Source organism: Zosterops lateralis, assembly GCF_965231275.1.
Source record: "Zosterops lateralis genome assembly, chromosome: 15".
NCBI lineage: Eukaryota > Metazoa > Chordata > Aves > Passeriformes > Zosteropidae > Zosterops > Zosterops lateralis.
In genome coordinates this window covers 9,873,736-9,890,490 of record NC_139775.1, presented here as the reverse complement: position 1 = coordinate 9,890,490, position 16,755 = coordinate 9,873,736, and the positions used below count along the sequence as shown (strand labels likewise).

Below are 16,755 nucleotides of genomic sequence, written 5' to 3'. Positions count from 1 at the left end.
CTACTCTCTGTCTATACATTAATTTGAAATGCTGTTGCATCTTGCAGTGTTTTATGTTGAAGGACACATTCCAGCATGTTATGACCTGTGAATACAAAATTGTTCAACACTGCTCTTTCTGTCCTTCTAGAAAGGAATTTTCTTGTTACTGTAGTATTTCTCTGGGCAGAAAAAGTTCTGAGCCTCAGTCATATCAGCAAGCCTGCTTTGTGACCTGTAGGATGTGACTTGACCTGTAAGATTTTGCTGCATGGAAAATTAGACACATTTCTATAGCAAAATGAAGATGAGCATCTCCCTGGAGATTAAACTTTAATATAAAAGTGAATCCACCCAGTTAGTTTCTTTCCCATGTCACCAAATATTTTGAAGGGTATTTACAGATATTAGCAGACACTGTCAGAGGGACCATGCGACACCATCTGTAATTTCTGTTGAGCGAGTCAGTGAAGTCAGGAGTACAGTTAGCACAAAGCAGTGACAGTACTGTTTGTGCCCCACACTCAGCTACTGAAATAAATGTTACCAGCACTGTACATAACAAACTGATGATGTATTCCTCTGCAAGACCAAGACAACAACAAACCATGTTTACATGTGTATGTTCTGCCTTCTCCTTCCAGAACTGGAAGACTGCAGGCTCCAGGGGAACCTGCCACCTAACAGGAATAAACAGTGCCTGGGAGAACCCTGGCCATCCCTCCCTTCATGGGAGCAGCCCATAAGCATGACTGCATTCCCAATGGACTGTGCCTTCCCCAGAAGCCTCAGCAAGGTACAGCCACACAAAGACCTTTTGAGTTGAGTAAGCACAGAATACCTGACAACCCACAATGTCTTCTTCAGGTTTAATCATTTTGAGACTGTATATATTTTGAGACTGTATAAAAACATAATTTGAATATTTTGGTGCATTTAATTTTAATAAATGTACTGGACAGATCTATGCATTTGATAAATGGCCTGATGCATGTTTCCAAAAGCAGTAAATATTCTAAGTGAGGCTCATTTACAGCAGTCAGTCAAGTTAGCTTGCAAAACATCTGTCATATTTTCAGAGACATAAATGCTAAATTCTTATGTAAAAACCAAGTGAGTTGTACCAAAAAATTTAAGCTCTCCCTCTTAAGCCAAAACAGATCCCTCTTATAATCCCATGCAATTATCAGCATGTCCCTTGGATTTATGACTTATGACATTTATTTACCAACAGGTGGTTGCATATCTTGCCATTTATATTTTAAGCAACAGTAAACAAAACTAAAAATAATGTAAGACAAGCAAAATAAAACTCAGTGGTGTTTTTAAAGTGTTTTTAGAGAAAAGCTGCATTTATAAGCTAGGTCTTCAAGTAGTTCTCACCAGGCCCAGCAATACAGAAGAATACTGCAAGAGCAATAAGGATTTTTAGGGGCATTATGATAGTGTAATGGAAACACATCTGCCCCCAAAAGTCCCTCATTTTCCCTGCGGTAAAAAGCCATGCAGGAAGTGGTGAATGCTGTGGAACATCAAGAATAAAACTATAAAGAAAAGATTTTTAAGTTAGAACAACTTTCCAACAATACCTCAGGATTTTCATCATTTTCTGTTAGTCCGCTGGATAGGAAAACTGTAGTTTTTCAAGGATCCTCTAATTCATTAGCTCTGGATGTATAAAATTGTTCTGTCTACGCAATAAAGAGAATTTTGAGGCCACTACCTTAAAAATACTATTATTGGGAAGCAAAAAACATTTTGCATGAATCCCAGACAACACAGGACAATTTTTGTTCTTTCAGCTCTCCAAAAGGGAAAAAAAAAAAAACCAAACCAAAACCCCAAGATAATCATCATTAACTCCTGACCTGCATTTCTCATTTTAAGGATACTTCAGTGACAGAGTGGACATTAGTTTATAAAAGAAAATTATACATAATAGAATTATAGAATATCTTTCATTTGAAAGAATTTTAAAATATTTTCATTTTAAAATGAACTGTCTGGGCAGTTTTCCATACATACAGAAAGACCAGTCAGAGTAAAAACACAAAGCGGAATCTCAGTTTAGCAGGCTGAATTATCCATATTTATAAATATCCTTAGTAAAACAGGTAGCACATTTGAACTTTAGGTTATGCCCATTCAATTGGCATGCCCAATGAAAAGTCACTATTTTTAAATAATCCACATTGAATAGCACCTAACAGGCATATTCTTCACAGATTCTTGTAGCACAAAGCATAAAATAGAATAATATCATTGAAAAAAAGCAATGCTCAGTTCCTCATGTTATTTAATATTATGTTCTCTGTAACACATTTGCCCTTTGTTAGTGTTAAAATATGAAGAATTAACTGAATTCTTTTCTCAGGTTCCAGAAATTTTAACATGATCTCACTTGCATTTTTATGGATGTAGATCCAGTGAATTCAGTGGAGATACTCCTGACTTACAGCAGCATCCAGGCACCTGCTGACAGAGGTGTGTGCTTTGTGTGATTTGAAATAGGTCTTTGATTACAAAAGAAAGCTTTAATACAAACAGCAGCAGCATCAAAGCAAAAGTCAAGATTTTGCTGACCATAAAACAGAATTTTTTAACAGCAGCAATGTGTAACAACTAGAAATGTCCTTTCAGTACAATTACTGCATTCACTTACTTTTCCTGATGCATGTGGGCCAGTCCTGAAACATCCTGAAATTATTTTTCTCACCTGGTCCTACAATTCTTTATACATGCCTTGTTGTACATGACAGAACACATTTTATAATTTTTGGGGTGTGTGTGTGTGTGTGTTCTATTTTAATTTTTGTCCTGATGTAAAAATGAAAAGCTTTACTTAAAAAATTAGTGTCCACATACTAGTTACTAGTTATATTGGTTCACATAGAAAAGCCATGATTGCAGTAAAAGGGTTTGGACTGTCTGACTGAAGCTGAGATACTTCAAATAGCAAAAATGCATCAATACTACTTTATACTGTTGAATTGTAGTCTCCCCCATTAACAGCTAAATTAAAATGAACAGTAGTAACTGAAAAGACCAAAATAGTTTTGTTTGAAAGTTCTTCACATATATCAACAATATAAGTATTCAGCATACTAGGAAATCAGATAGGACTCAAATTTTTAAGATTTCTTTTGAGCTCAGCTAGGAGCAGGGTATGCTCCAAACAGGAAAAGGGGAAAAAACCCAAAACTCTGGAGCCTGTCTGTAAAGAATGATGATTCCAATATTTTAAAAAAAATAAATTGGTAATTAAAATTATATCCAACAGGGAGTCAGAGATCGGGGTAACCTTCTGGAACCAACTGCTAACGTGATACTTCACAAAGCCAGTCACCTCAGTAATGCATAGGGGTTTATTTCTGTTGTCTTTATTTACTCTGTAGGTGTTTTAAGAAAGGTCCTGAAAAAAAATCCCAGGCTGAATAAGGCCTATCCATTCACACTTGAATACAGAACTATTGCCCTTGCCCCCAAACCTTGTAAACAGGAACTATTTGGGCACTTTGACCACAGGCAAAACCTCCTGATTCTTTGTTTCTTTCTTTCCATGTTTATAGCTTTACCAAATTCCCTACACGTTTGCACTGTTTGACTGAGAACAACATATGGCATTGCAGCAAGGGATTAGTGTAGTTATTAACTGATGTGCATTGTGAACTGGGCAAATGATGCTTTAAATTCACTGAATTCAGCAGAAGCTTTATAATCTCAAGCCACATGGTCTGAACCACTTTTCTACCATGGCTTCCACTACAGGTGTGCAGCTTCCAGGTGATAGCAGTGTTTTCCCCCTAATCTTTTAAATCCATTTTTTAAAAATCCATTTATTTTTGTTTTCACTTCATAGCCTTCTAAATACAATTTCTAAGGCAGGTAAAATGATCTTTTGAGTGATGTTTTTAGAAAATATGCCTGAACATACTGGTTTGTGTTTGCATAGACTTTCCTTGTGGCATGAGGTCCAGGTTTTCCACAGGGAAGTGGTGCTGGTGTGTAACACTGCAACAGGGAGCAAAGAACAAGGCACAGTTTAAAAATCAGACCTCAGGTGTCTGTGTTCCTGCCCTGGAAAAACTCTGGAGAGTTTCCTAGGAAAGGACAACTGATTCTGTAGCCTTTACTAAGGCAAAATTTTTAGCTGTTCCAGGTCATGAGTTTCCAAACGTGGGGTCATTACCTTTGTCTCTCTTTTTCTGTGGCTGGATCAGAGGGGAGTCACAAAACTTTGCTGTTGCAACACAAGGTCAGGAGGTGTCAAAGGTTGAGGCCCTGCTTCAGAAAATGCAGGCCCCAGACCAATCTCCAAACCACGCCAGAGGATTCTGGTGGAGATCCTGATCTTTTCACTGCTTTCAATAACATTTCAAAAGTAAACAGATTAGGCCATTTGGTAATCCTCTGCTGATTCAGTGTGTTTGTAAGCTGTTTTTTTACAGGTTTGCTTAAAAATGCAGAAAAGTCATTCTAAAAATGTAGTTTTAAATTTATTCTAAATAGAAAGATAGCTAGTAGGACTTCCAATTTTATAAATTATAAATGCAATAAATAATTGGGGTTGATATTTCTAAATATTATTTTTTCAATAATTAATGACTTTTTTATCTGAAGAAAAATTAATTTCTATTACAAACATGCCATCTACTTTTTATCTTCTGTAAATTTCTTTTTTTCATATCAAACAGCAAGACAGACTGATCCTAGGTATTTAATTATTAATGCTCTGGATACACAGTGCATTTCAGGAGTCTCAGCTCTGAGGCCAGCACCCCAAGCTGCACGCAAACCTGCTGGGAAAACCAGCAGTGAGGGAAAGAGATCAAATTTTTATAACACAGATGTTTAGGAAATCTATCACTGTTTTGTCTTATCATCATTAATTTAAGTAACACAAACAAAATGAACATACATTGAAAGTTTAAAATATATGCAAGATGTCTATAGCAGCAGAAAATTGCCTGTGCTACTGCAGACCAGAGACAAACAGGAGCTCCTTCTGTAAGCTTATTGATGGGAAAAAAGTGAATAAAAATACTGTATGAGAAAGGCCTACAGAAGCGTAACTGTGTTCTTTAACACTGCTCATTAATAATTGAAATAGTGTATTAATTCTATAGCTGGGTTATTGGTTCTAGAAGGAATGCAAGTGAATTTTATGTATCCTCAGGAGAGAGCCAGATAGAATCTATTTTAAAAAATAATCTAAAAATAGCTGATTAACAAAATGTGATACATAAAGCACATCTTACTGGAAGTAGCTGTACAAAATTATGTGTTAATTTAAGAGCTTTAAAGTAACAGTTGGTAAGAAGCAACTGTGGTATTTCAGCAGAGCAGAGCTGATCGTCGCTGCTGTTTGGATATAAGTGTTTCTCTTTTCCCTTAAAGCAAGATCCTCACACTGATCCACTTTCTCATCTCTGATTCTCTGCTCTACATTCTCATCATACTAGAGAAGAGACCACAGGAATTAAACCAATCCAAGTCTGACAGCTAGGAAGATTGGACAGGTCTGGAATGTTATTCACAAACTAAGTACTAATATACTCTAGTATAATTAAAAAAGAAAATATTTCTACAGTTAAATTTTTAACTTAATTTGCTTATGAAAATTTAGCCTTTCATAAATGCTGGTTCTGAACAGTATTATTTCATGGAAAATAGTAGCTAAAAAAGCATATTAGCACCACATTTCTGACCTAAGCTCCTCCAAATCAGATTTCAGTCTTAAACAAGTGAGGAATTTATTACACTGAGGTTTGGATACATCCTATTTCACTTGTGTTGCAATTATATTGCTATAAAATGTAAAAATATAAGAATTCTATAGAAAAATCTTGATAAGTCATCCTGATACTCATTTGACTATACATCCTGATACTCATACATGTCTATATGCAGATCCTGCATATAATAATAAATCACATGCCAACAACTTTGCTTTTACAGTGTGTCACTGTCTCACTTCAGCTGAATTTTCAGGCCTTTCTGAAATACTCAAATTGATTCAGTCTGTCTAGGTCAACACTTAAAATTAACCTGACTGCAGTGACAATGTGACCACAATGTGAATGTTTGGATGTTTATGTGTAGCTTGAGCTGGTGATTAGCCGGCATTAAATGTCAAAACTATGACAGACATGTTTACACCCCCTGAGAGGATGCTCCTGCATGTATGTTGTGTGAATATGCTGTACATGTGAAACATTCTATAAATTACATTGTGTGAGTATCGTGTTCATTCAGTATTAAATATCTGTGCAGTATATTTGGAACCACGAGAAAGTTCAGTGCATCTACCAGCATTTTCAGCACTTTCTAGAATCCCATGAGGAAAGTACAGCTATGTAACTTTTCAGTAAAAATAATACTTCAATTCTTTAGGATATTCATACCAAAATGTAAACAGTAACATGAGCTTAAACAGCTCTACCAAGGTCAGGTTTACACTGCCTTACTCATGAGAATATATTTCACAGCTTTTACCAGTACAAAAATTAACAGTCTTTAAATTGAATCATAGATACAGACTGTACACATGTAGACACACACAGAGACACACATAAAGGAACAGCTCATTCAAGAGATACATTACAACTGAATACTTTGTGAGCAAAGAAAAATGATTGACAATACAAATGCAATCAGTGTTTAAAAGACTTTTCCAAGGTTTAAACTGCCTCTCTTTTCTAGGGACCGTCTTTTCTCCCAATCCACCTGTACTGCATGACCACCCTTTGAAAGGTGACTTTTTCTTCAGCTTTTGCTGGCTTTTTAAGAGAAAAACACCATCAACAGTTAGAAAACTTTTATGCTTAACTTTTGGAATTATTGTATTTTCTATCCACTTTTTATTGCTGAAGACAACATTAGAACAACGATTATTTATTTAAAGTGTATAATAGCCCTTTCCTAAGTGCAGCAGCAGTTTACTACTAAGTTTACTGTCCATTGTAAGAGCCATAATGTGCTGTTTTCCTTTGCAGAACAAAGTGACCACCAAAAGCGGGACTTTGTGGGCCAGTTGGATAAAACATAAGCTCATCTCGCCCCCAAAACCCCGACTCTGGAACCACAGCCTTCCAAGATTCAATTTGTAAGTAAAATATCTTTGTAAGATATGCCCAATCAACTAAGTCATTGCTTCTAGTGGGTAATTTTCAGACTAATCAAAAGAGAATGTTATAGCCCTGTTGCAATACACCCTCCTTCATTTTCTGGACAGTAGGAATTGCTAACAGATACTAATTGGTTTTATTAATATTTTATGATCTATTAAGCAGGTAAGAAGTATCTTTTCAAAGTGTCTATAAAATGACACAGAATAACAGTTATTAGACCCAGCACTCAAAATATCTATTCAGATTTCTTCTCAAAGTACGTAAGAAGTTATTATTTATCTGTTTCACTGTATTTCAGACTAAAGACACATTATAGAGAAATGTCTGTCATTGTTCTAAGTTTGTTATTTGCACAGTAAACTAGAAATTATTTTCATTTTACTTGAAAATTGGTCTCTTCTCACTAACAATGATAGTGTCAAGTATTCAGCCCTATGTCATCATCTTACTACCCTCAATATTACGTTTTGCAAGATCTTCTTTCAAAGATGAGAGGAAAAGTAGAAATTCACGGACAAAAGGAACATATATCCTAAATCTTCATTTTATAATTCCAACAGAGCTTCTAAAAAAATCCATGGTTAAAAGCATTATAGTTTACACTCGTATGGCTGAGATAGGTTAATGCCATCAGTTACAGTAAAAAAAACTAATTACTGTCCTTGAAAAGCCACTACTACATTCATTCTGCTTTTGATAATCAAAATGCAGAGCTGAAGAATGCTGTCCTAGCCGAACTGCTTTATAATCACCAAATACATCCTGAAAGGAAAACGCAGAGAAGTTGATGGAAATTCTGGCTAAGTAAAAACGTTTAAATAATTCCGTACATTTTAACTGACTTATTTATGGCAGTGATGATTTAGGAGATTTTCCTAGCCAAGCTTTCACAGGAGCCCATCAGACGGTGCGTATCGACACCCGTCCGCAGGCGCGTTTGTAGTTATTTGTGCCCGGCCGAAGTCTCCGCAGGAGCCGGGCGGAGGCGGCGGGACGGGAGCGGGGAGCGGGCCCCGCGGGGAGCGGACACCTGTAGCTCCCGAGGGTGCCGGTGCGGCGGCGATCCGCCCCTTCCCCGCGGGGCGCTGCGGGCCCTGCGCCCCGCCCGGCGCGCCCCCTCCGCGGCCTGCGGCAGGTGGGCGCGGGGCCGCGCCGGGAGCTGCCCGGGGCCGCGCGCCCGCCGATGCGCGTCCCCGCGGCGCCGCCGCCGCTCCCGGGGCGCCTTTCCGCGGCCGCGCCCGCGCGCCCCGGTGCCCGCCCGCCGCGGAGCCGCCCCATTCCCGCGCAGGGCGCGGCCCCGGCTGCCCGCGGAACGGAGCGCGGGGCGGCGGCCGCACCTGCGGCCTCGGCGGGGACGTCGCGGGGCCGCGCTGCTCCCCCGGGCCGGCGGGCGGCGCGGAGCGGAGCGGAGCGGAGCGGGGGCGCGGAGGGACAGCGAAACTCACCACTTGTCAGTGCCCGCGGCGGTGCCCCCGCCAGCCGGGAACGGGAACGGGAACGGGAACGGGAACGGATCGGCGCCCGCAGCGAGCGGGGATCCCGAGCACGGGGAGCCGCTCGCCGGGCAGGTCCCCGTTCTTGAAAGGAGACAGCCCTCCGGTCCTCGCTCCCAGCCGGCTCCTTCCGTTGGCAAAATCCTGACTCATTACATAAAAAGATCACCCTGCCAGGCGCCCTGAAACATTTCTTCATCACGGTCACGCCACAAGCTAAACAAGAGGCCACATCAAGGGGAGGGGGAGAGGGGGAAGCCGAGGGGAAAAAAAAAAAAATCCAGAGGTTTTTTTCTTTCTTTCATTAAGATCCTCTTCTTTGAAAAAAAGGGGGGGAAAAAAAAGTGCAAGGAGGAAAAAAAAAAAAAAAAAAAAAAAGAGAGAAGAGCAGCCGCCAGGAAAATAACTAGAGAAGATTCACTCATTGTTGCCACAAAGACACCTCTCCCCTTCCCACTCCTTCTCCATGCTCATTCCTCCAACAGTGCTACAAAGACGTGCTGTCTGCGCCGGGAGTTGTGAGCCCGAGCCGTGAGCTCCTCAACTCCGCGGGGGCCGTGCCAGGAGACCCGGGGCGCCCAGTCCTCTGAGAGGAGGTGTGGTGAGTCCAAGACAGTCCGAAAATTATTTTTTTTCCTAGAAACTACCACCAAATATAGTAACAGGGAAGGGGTATTCCTAGAAATTCGGGAGACGTCAGAAAGGGAAGATTTGTGAAATTCAGCTTCACTTCCTGCAGAGGGCTCCTAGCACAGGGATAAAAAAAAAAAGGCAATAAAGTGCTTTTCATGCTTCTCTGATCAGATAATGGTTAAAAAAAAAAGAACGGTAAAACACTTAACTCACATTTCTCCGATACAATCTAGTAGTTTCATATGGAAAGAATGCTAATTAGTAACCTCCTTTCCTCATTTTCTCCTAATGTTTATTAGATGTCTATCTCCTGTATTTATTTTCTCCACCTCCTCAGATCAGACCTATGCGCGCAGCAAATAAAAGGAATATGCACACGAGTGAAAAATGGGCCAAATGATAACCCTCCCACATATCACAGAAACACGGAGTGTTTGTGTGTTATTTTAAACAGGCTTTGCCGTTTGCATCTTTCATGCTACAGCGATGTGAATAATTCATGTCCCCGCTGTAGATGTGTGCAATATTGTTACTCGCATGAATCGGAATTTGTAGGTTGGTTTTTATTCAAGGGCTTCAACGCCGAGTACTGCTGAGCACTGTCAGTCCCCACGGACTCAATGGTATCTTAGGCTCTTAATTAATTCAGTTCAGCAATTCACAGGATCAGGCCCTGACCCACAAACACAGACCCACACGCTGTCAGGAGCCACATTATTCCTCGTGTGTCTCCTAAATCTGGGTCTGCTTTGTGCTAGTGTCTAACACCCAATCCTTCCTGACTCATATCTTCTTTAAAAACACTATTTGGTACATTTCATAGGAAGCAGAATTGAATGTTTGCAAAGCAGAGATGAATGAAGACATTTTTATATGTTGTTATTTATATAAAGATGTCAATGCATTTGTAATAAGGCATTATTTATCCAGGAATAGCAAAGGCCACTATAAAAGCCACAAAGCCAGCTTTTGGGGGAAGATAATAGATTTCAATGCGTGCAACTCTTGCAGGTTAATTGGATTTCCTTAATGAAATTCCCCTCAGCCACATGAAATCCTTGGGTTTGTTCTTTGAATTTCATTATGACTTGCAGAGTCTTCTCTGCCCCCAAATCAAATGCAATAAAAACACTGGAGTTGGCTTCACTTCAGTGTTTTATGAACACTCACGTGTAATCAAAACTTGGTTACAGACACCTTTTCTGTCTGCAGTTTTGAAGGGGAATTAGCAGAGTTCACCTGACACTTCTGAGTGTGCTTTGACTCCTAAGTGTGTTTTAATTGTTATTGCAGTGTTCAGTAAACAGTTGCATCAAAATACAGACCCGGGTTTCACCAACAAGCACCCACAGTGTTTGGTTAGCAATAATGCCTGGTTAGAAGTAGATTTACTTTAAGTAATCTCCTGGAATTCAAAACAGCTCTAGTTAATTGCAAAAAGGCCTTTTTAATCTGGCTGGCTTACTTATGGCACACTGCTCCACTCTGCCTGTCACTCTCATTTCCTGAGTGAAAAAGTGAATGGCAGCTTCAAGCTCAGGATCTTTTAATCATTAAAAGCAATGGATGTGCTGTCCTCTGTTGGTCATACTGGTTGTCACAAGTAAAATTCAATTAAAAAGGCAGCAAGAGGCTGTTATGGTGACCAAAAAAAAAAAAAAAAAAAAAAAAAAAAAAAAAAAAGTAACAATATAAAACTAAATTAAATTTGCTTCACCTTCTGCATTCACCAATAACACTGCACAGTGTAAGGGATTAAAAAAAAAAAAAAGTAATTATGCAATGATAGAAACTGGATTATGGAGAGGACTCATTTCCCATGACTGCAGTACGAATCCTGCCCTGGGATTCCCTGGCCCCCAGGTTCTGGTTCACCCTCTGTGCCTGGTGTGTGGGTGCCACAGGGAGCTACAGGCCCCCTTTGGGAGCCCGGAGGCTGCGGGGGTTGCAGCGCTGCCCAGCACTTGGCCAGAGAGCAAGTTTAGCGAGTTTGGGGTTCAATTTCACACGCCCCGTGTGGTGCCCCGGCAGCCCCTCGGGCGCGGTGGCGATGGCAGCCCGGGCTTTGCTGGGCCGTGTGATGCCCATCCCCGCCTGGCCCCTGCCCTGTGAGCCCTGCGGTGCGGGAATGCTGCTCTGGGCACCGCTGCTGGGCCTCGCTGCCTGCCCTCTTCAGGAACATGCAGCATCAGGAGAGGATTCGGGGGGATTATAGCAAGGATGATCACAGGTGTAGAAAACTTGGCCTAAAAAGAGAGATTTTAAAATTTGGGCATCGTGTTGTCTAAAAAGAAGAAAGCAGAAGGCAAATAGAGCAACGCTTTCAAAAAAGGTTTAACACCAGATAAATGAATCCATTGTGGCGGTAGACCCGTGTGATATGTTAATTATTTCTACCTCTTAACTACTCCTGGAGTTACTGTTTCTGGGCTGCACAAGTTTCTCCTAGGCTGTGAGTGCACAGATAGTTTTCTAATTACAAAATTGATTTCAAGTAAATAACTACAAGACATGGTTAAAATGTTACTTAGCAACAATGTTATCATGCTAATAGTTTAGCAATGTTATTCAACAAAATGTAAGTTCTGTCTTCAAACGGTGGAAGAACAGGCTCTGTGTTATCTGATTTCTGTGTCATCTAACACAGACTCAAAGGCCTCAAACCATCATTAAGAGGGTGAGACACAGCCAGAGCTCTTGTGCATACCTGGCTTTGTCCTATAAATGTTTCTGAAAAACAAGCAGGAATTTATGAAAGCTTTACTCATCAGTGGCAAGGTGGCTCAGATATCTCCACCCTTCCTGAGAGGCTTATCCCTGAGGCTTTGGTAAACAGAAAACAGTATTTATCAGATACGTGTTTTGTCCTTGAGTTTGATTTTTGCATTTAGATTTTACAACTGTCCTATGAAAGTAGTTTCAGGGACGTGGATGTACCTCACCGTCCTTTGTATCCATAAGTAAAAATATCTAAGAATATTTACAAAATCCAGTGTAAATAGTTAAGGACATTTATTTCTGTTCATACAACAAACGTACAGTTTATATTCCTGACAACAATGGTGCAGAATATGAGAGGAAGATTTGCCAGGAAGAGAACAAAATTGATTGTGTGGACACAGTGGTCAGTAAAATTTCAAATGGTAAGTAAATATCAAATATGAATCAATAAATATTTCCTTCAATTAGTAATTCTGTTCCTATTTACACTGTTAGGATGGGTTTAATTGCTGCCAGCCTTTAACTGTGTGTGGGTTTGGTGCCTGGTCCTGTCAATGTCACTGACTTGGACCTCCTGGATGGGCTGGGTCCAAAGCACCCAGTGTTGGTTTCACCTGGAGAGGTGGAGCACTGCTCGGCTCCTGTGTGTCACCACTGCACCCTTTCCTCACCCATTTTCAGTGTCACAGGGAGTTTTTTTCTATTAAAAATAGAAAATGTAAAGTACACAGTAATCAGATTGTAAATAATCCTAGTAAGTGGTTAGTGATACAGATGAAGAAACCTCATGGTTTACTAATCAGAAGACGGAACCAAATTAATAAATACTTAATTACATGGTGGCAGGTGGGGGTGAACCAGTGAGAGGGACCTGGGGGATTATAGGATGGTCTTGATAGCTGCAGCCTCTGGAGAAGGCTTTCTTCAATGAAGAGTTTGAAGGAGCTGGAGGATCTCTTCAAACAAGACCCTGCAGAGGCTCCACTTGTTCCTCCCAGGAATGATTCCAAGTTAAAGTGAGCATCAGCACTTGCCTTCAAGGGTGCTGTGTAGAAAAAGTGTCACATAACTTTCACTCGGCCTCAACAGGCCTTTCACATTTCAAACTATTTTTCGTTTTTTCAGGCTGGGCTGAGAGTGTCTTGAAAACAGGATTAAGCTCCAAGATAAAACAAAGAAAACCATTTCTGTTGCTGCAGATGTGAGCAGGGCGGTCGTGCAACCGCTGAGGCACGCTGCAGGGAGAGAATGACCGAGGTGGACACAAGGGTGACAGGACATTCACCAGAGCCTTTTGCAGAGACTGGGGGAGCCGCTGCCGCCAGCGCGAGCCCCTTCTCTGTGCACCTCCGCTGCGGGGAGCCGGGGACCCGGCCGGGGCCGCTGCTCTGCCGTCGTCGGGGGCGCTCCGGCGGCCGGAGCTCTGAGGCTCCGCCGTACCCGGTGCCCGCCGGGTCGGGCGCTCCGCGGAGAGTCCTGGCTGCGGCCGCCGGGCCGGGCCTCCGCCTTCCCCTAAAAAGGAGAAGGAAAGCTCCCGCCAGCGCGGACCCGCCAAGGCACGGACGGGGTTCGAACCCGTGATCTTCGGTTTACGAGACCGACGCCTTACCACTTGGCCACCGCGCCTGCGTTGAAGGTTTCTCCTGACGCCCTTCTATCGCCGCCGCCATTCCCGCGCGCCCGCCCACGCCCCGCCCTCGCGCGCGCCTGCGCCGCCACCTGGCGGGGGCTCGCGGCCCTGAGGGGGCGGCCGGGGCTGAGGGGGCGGGACGGAGGGAGGGACCGGGGGTAGCGCCGCTCCCGGGTCTGGTCTGGATCTCGCTCCCGGTTTCGCTGTTCTTCGCCTGCCTCTCTCTCCCGCTCTCCAGCTGCCAGGAGCCTCCCCTGTGGCTGTGGGGGCGTTCTGAGGGCAGCCCTGGCCGTGCCCAGCGCCGTGAGGGTGCGGAGCCCAGGGATGGCACTCGAGGGGCCGCCCCACACCGGCCAGAACGGCTTCGGGAGGAGGGGAAAACGGGATTAAAACTTTCCTCCTCCGAGAAGAGAAGCAGGGATGCAAAAGGTTGGGATAATTAAGCGGTAAATACTGAATTAAATACACTTGCTGCCTGGTAGCTGTTCCCTCAAAAAACTCGGTTGTGAAACGCAGAAAAGATACTTTCTAGATATTTTCTAGACTGGGTCTTCTAGATTTTTACAAGTGTGGCCTGAAAACATAGCTTTTAATTTTCCTTATTATTTGTTTTGGAGGTCTGTTTAAATTCTCCATGCGACTGTTGCTTGATATCCAAGTTTTATATTCCTTTTGGTGTGGTTTTGGCTTCCTTGTGGAAGAAGCGTGTAAATGTATTACAGAGGTGCCATTGTAAAGGTTGAGAACAGAGACTGGTTTGGTAGTGCTGTAATGCAAGTGCATTAAAAGGTTTATATAGAACCAAAATAGCTTGGCTTGGAAGAGACCTTCAAAGGTCCTCTAGTTGAACCACCCTGCAGTGAGCAGGGAAATATTTAAGTGTCCTTTTGGGATGTTCTTTGAGCTCTCGTCATGAAAAATCGTGCTTGGTGCCTTGACTGTATGAAAAAAATTAGTTCTTCACAGGTTAGCATTTGTTAGTTTGTCTGTGATAACTCTATGCCTGCCTGTGTTTAAACAGGGAGATTTGAATTAGCTTGACCTGCAGTGAAAAGTGTTTAATTTAAATTACTTTACTGGAGAGTCAGCCCTTGTTAAGTGTGTTTGCTGCTACCTTGGAAAAGCCGCCCCAAAAGTGACCTGACTTTCCAGTCCTTAGGGCATAACTGATGGCCTGGCTCACCTGAATGTTTGCTGGGATTTACTGCTAGTCTTGTTCAGCACACGCCCTCACCTGGACTATGGAAAGCTGGGAATGAGAATGGCACTGTTGTGTTCTGCTTTTGTCTTGGTGTAATCACTGCAGCATTTCCAGGTGTGATGGTGTGTGGGAGTGAAGCTGCCTCCCCCAGCTGTCACACCTGCGATGTTTATGAACGGGGTGACCTCAGAGAGCCCCTCATTTCCCCTGGCTGAAGGAGTTACTCTTAGTATTACCAAGCTGGCAGCAGGACAGAGTTCAGTTTTAATCAATCGTGTTTGATTGATGATTTTGATTTCTGGCCTGCTTGCTCTTTTATGTGCTGTATTTGCCAGTTGTAACTTGTCATCACAGTTCCTGTGCAGCTCACTTCTGTATTTATTAAGGTTTTTGGATCCTTGTGAGCTGAGAGGTAATTTTGTGGTGAGTGCAGGAACTATTTGAATTGTTGGTGGAATTAAAGTGTGTTTTATGTCTTCAAATACACTACATTTTAATAGATCTCCTTGCTTGGCATCAGGAATAGTACTTAATGGTAAATCAACTTGTATTGATCAAGTTCTTTAACTGTATGGGGAGGTGGAAACTTCAATTTGAATTCGTTAAGATCTTCTAACTAGATTAAGAGGAAATACTTGATTTGGTTTAAAAAAATTGTGTATTATTCTCTCTGAGCCCAACTTCCTTAGTGTGTCTGGAGAAACTGCTTCTGTCTGAACAAGTGGTGTATAATGGTGAGCTGATTTATCACAACAGTTTTTATAATTAAAAATGTTAACTTGTTTTAAAAAGTGTAATTGCCCTTTCCGTGTCTGGATAATTTTGTTTGGAAGTGTCTTAAGCTCGCCCTTTCCCTTGTTTGAGCTCAGTGTGAAACCCTTCCTCCACGCTGAATCCTCCTCCTGCATTAAGGGCTGTTCTCTTCTCACACAAACTTCTTTGAACACAACCTGGCTTTTCAAAAGGGAACTCTTAGAGGACTATTGCTGACAAGATACTCTCAGAGATTTTGTTGGATGGAGAAATAATCATCAGTTTTTCTTTCTTTCCTTAGCCTCACACATACCAGATGGAGGTGTTGCTTTAGGAGAGGCTTTGGTGTCTGTTTCATGTGCAAAACCAGGCCTTTCAACACATTCCCTGACTCTTCTGAGATAAAGGGGAACAATCCTATTTATGGAGATTTGGTGCAACTGTTATAAAGGCTTGCTCTGGGATGCTGAGGAGCTGGAATGCTCCTCAGTCACAGTAACTAGATCTTTGTCTTAGCTGTATGAAAGAATGTTCACTATTTTAACATCTAATCCACAGAACTTGTCTTGGAAATGTTCAAGAATGACACAGTAGATGGCAGAGTGGCCTTGAAATCCTTTTTCTGCAGAGATGATTGGAGACTCAACTTCAGGTAAATTTTTTACATGAAGGGAAGTATTTATCTCAGAGTTACTTGTTACATTTATGGATAAACACTTGAAAGAAAAAACCCAAGCTCTGGCTGTTGGCTCTCAGAAGCTGTAACTTGTTACTTTGATTTTGCATTAGGAATGCCTTGGTAAGGTTGCAGACTGTACCCTGGGGAAATCTGGGGTACTGTGACTTCTGTGTGACTTCTTTGCCATCAAAGAAACATTTCCTACTTGAGGCAGTACAAATACTGTAAGAAATATGTCCCCTCTAGCAACATCTGTACAATACACAAGCCAATAGGCAGAAGCAAATGGCATTGAATATGGCACAGAGTAAAGACAAATCTGCTGATGGCCATCTGTAGAATATGTTTGAAAAAACTAATGTTTTATTAAAAATCAGGGGTTAGCCTGTGGAAGAAGTTCACTCAGCAAAACCTCAAGTTTTATCAAGCCTTGTTTTGTGTTTACATTGAATAGCAACATGAAGACAGCTTATGAGGGAGGGTTATGTGTTTGTATTTGTCATTGTAAAACAATCAACCCCCCAGATTGCCAGCTG

At 41.9% G+C, this 16,755-nt stretch overlaps 1 long non-coding RNA gene across 1 annotated transcript; it reads left to right on the top strand.

Annotated features, from left to right (window-relative positions):
• The first annotated feature begins 8,549 nt into the window (after positions 1-8,549).
• Positions 8,550-13,632, top strand: LOC310915638. The gene is made up of 4 exons (XR_014591196.1): positions 8,550-9,203; positions 12,277-12,378; positions 12,803-12,972; positions 13,082-13,632. It is a non-coding gene; the product is annotated as an uncharacterized lncRNA (long non-coding RNA).
• Positions 13,633-16,755: the final 3,123 nt, after the last annotated feature.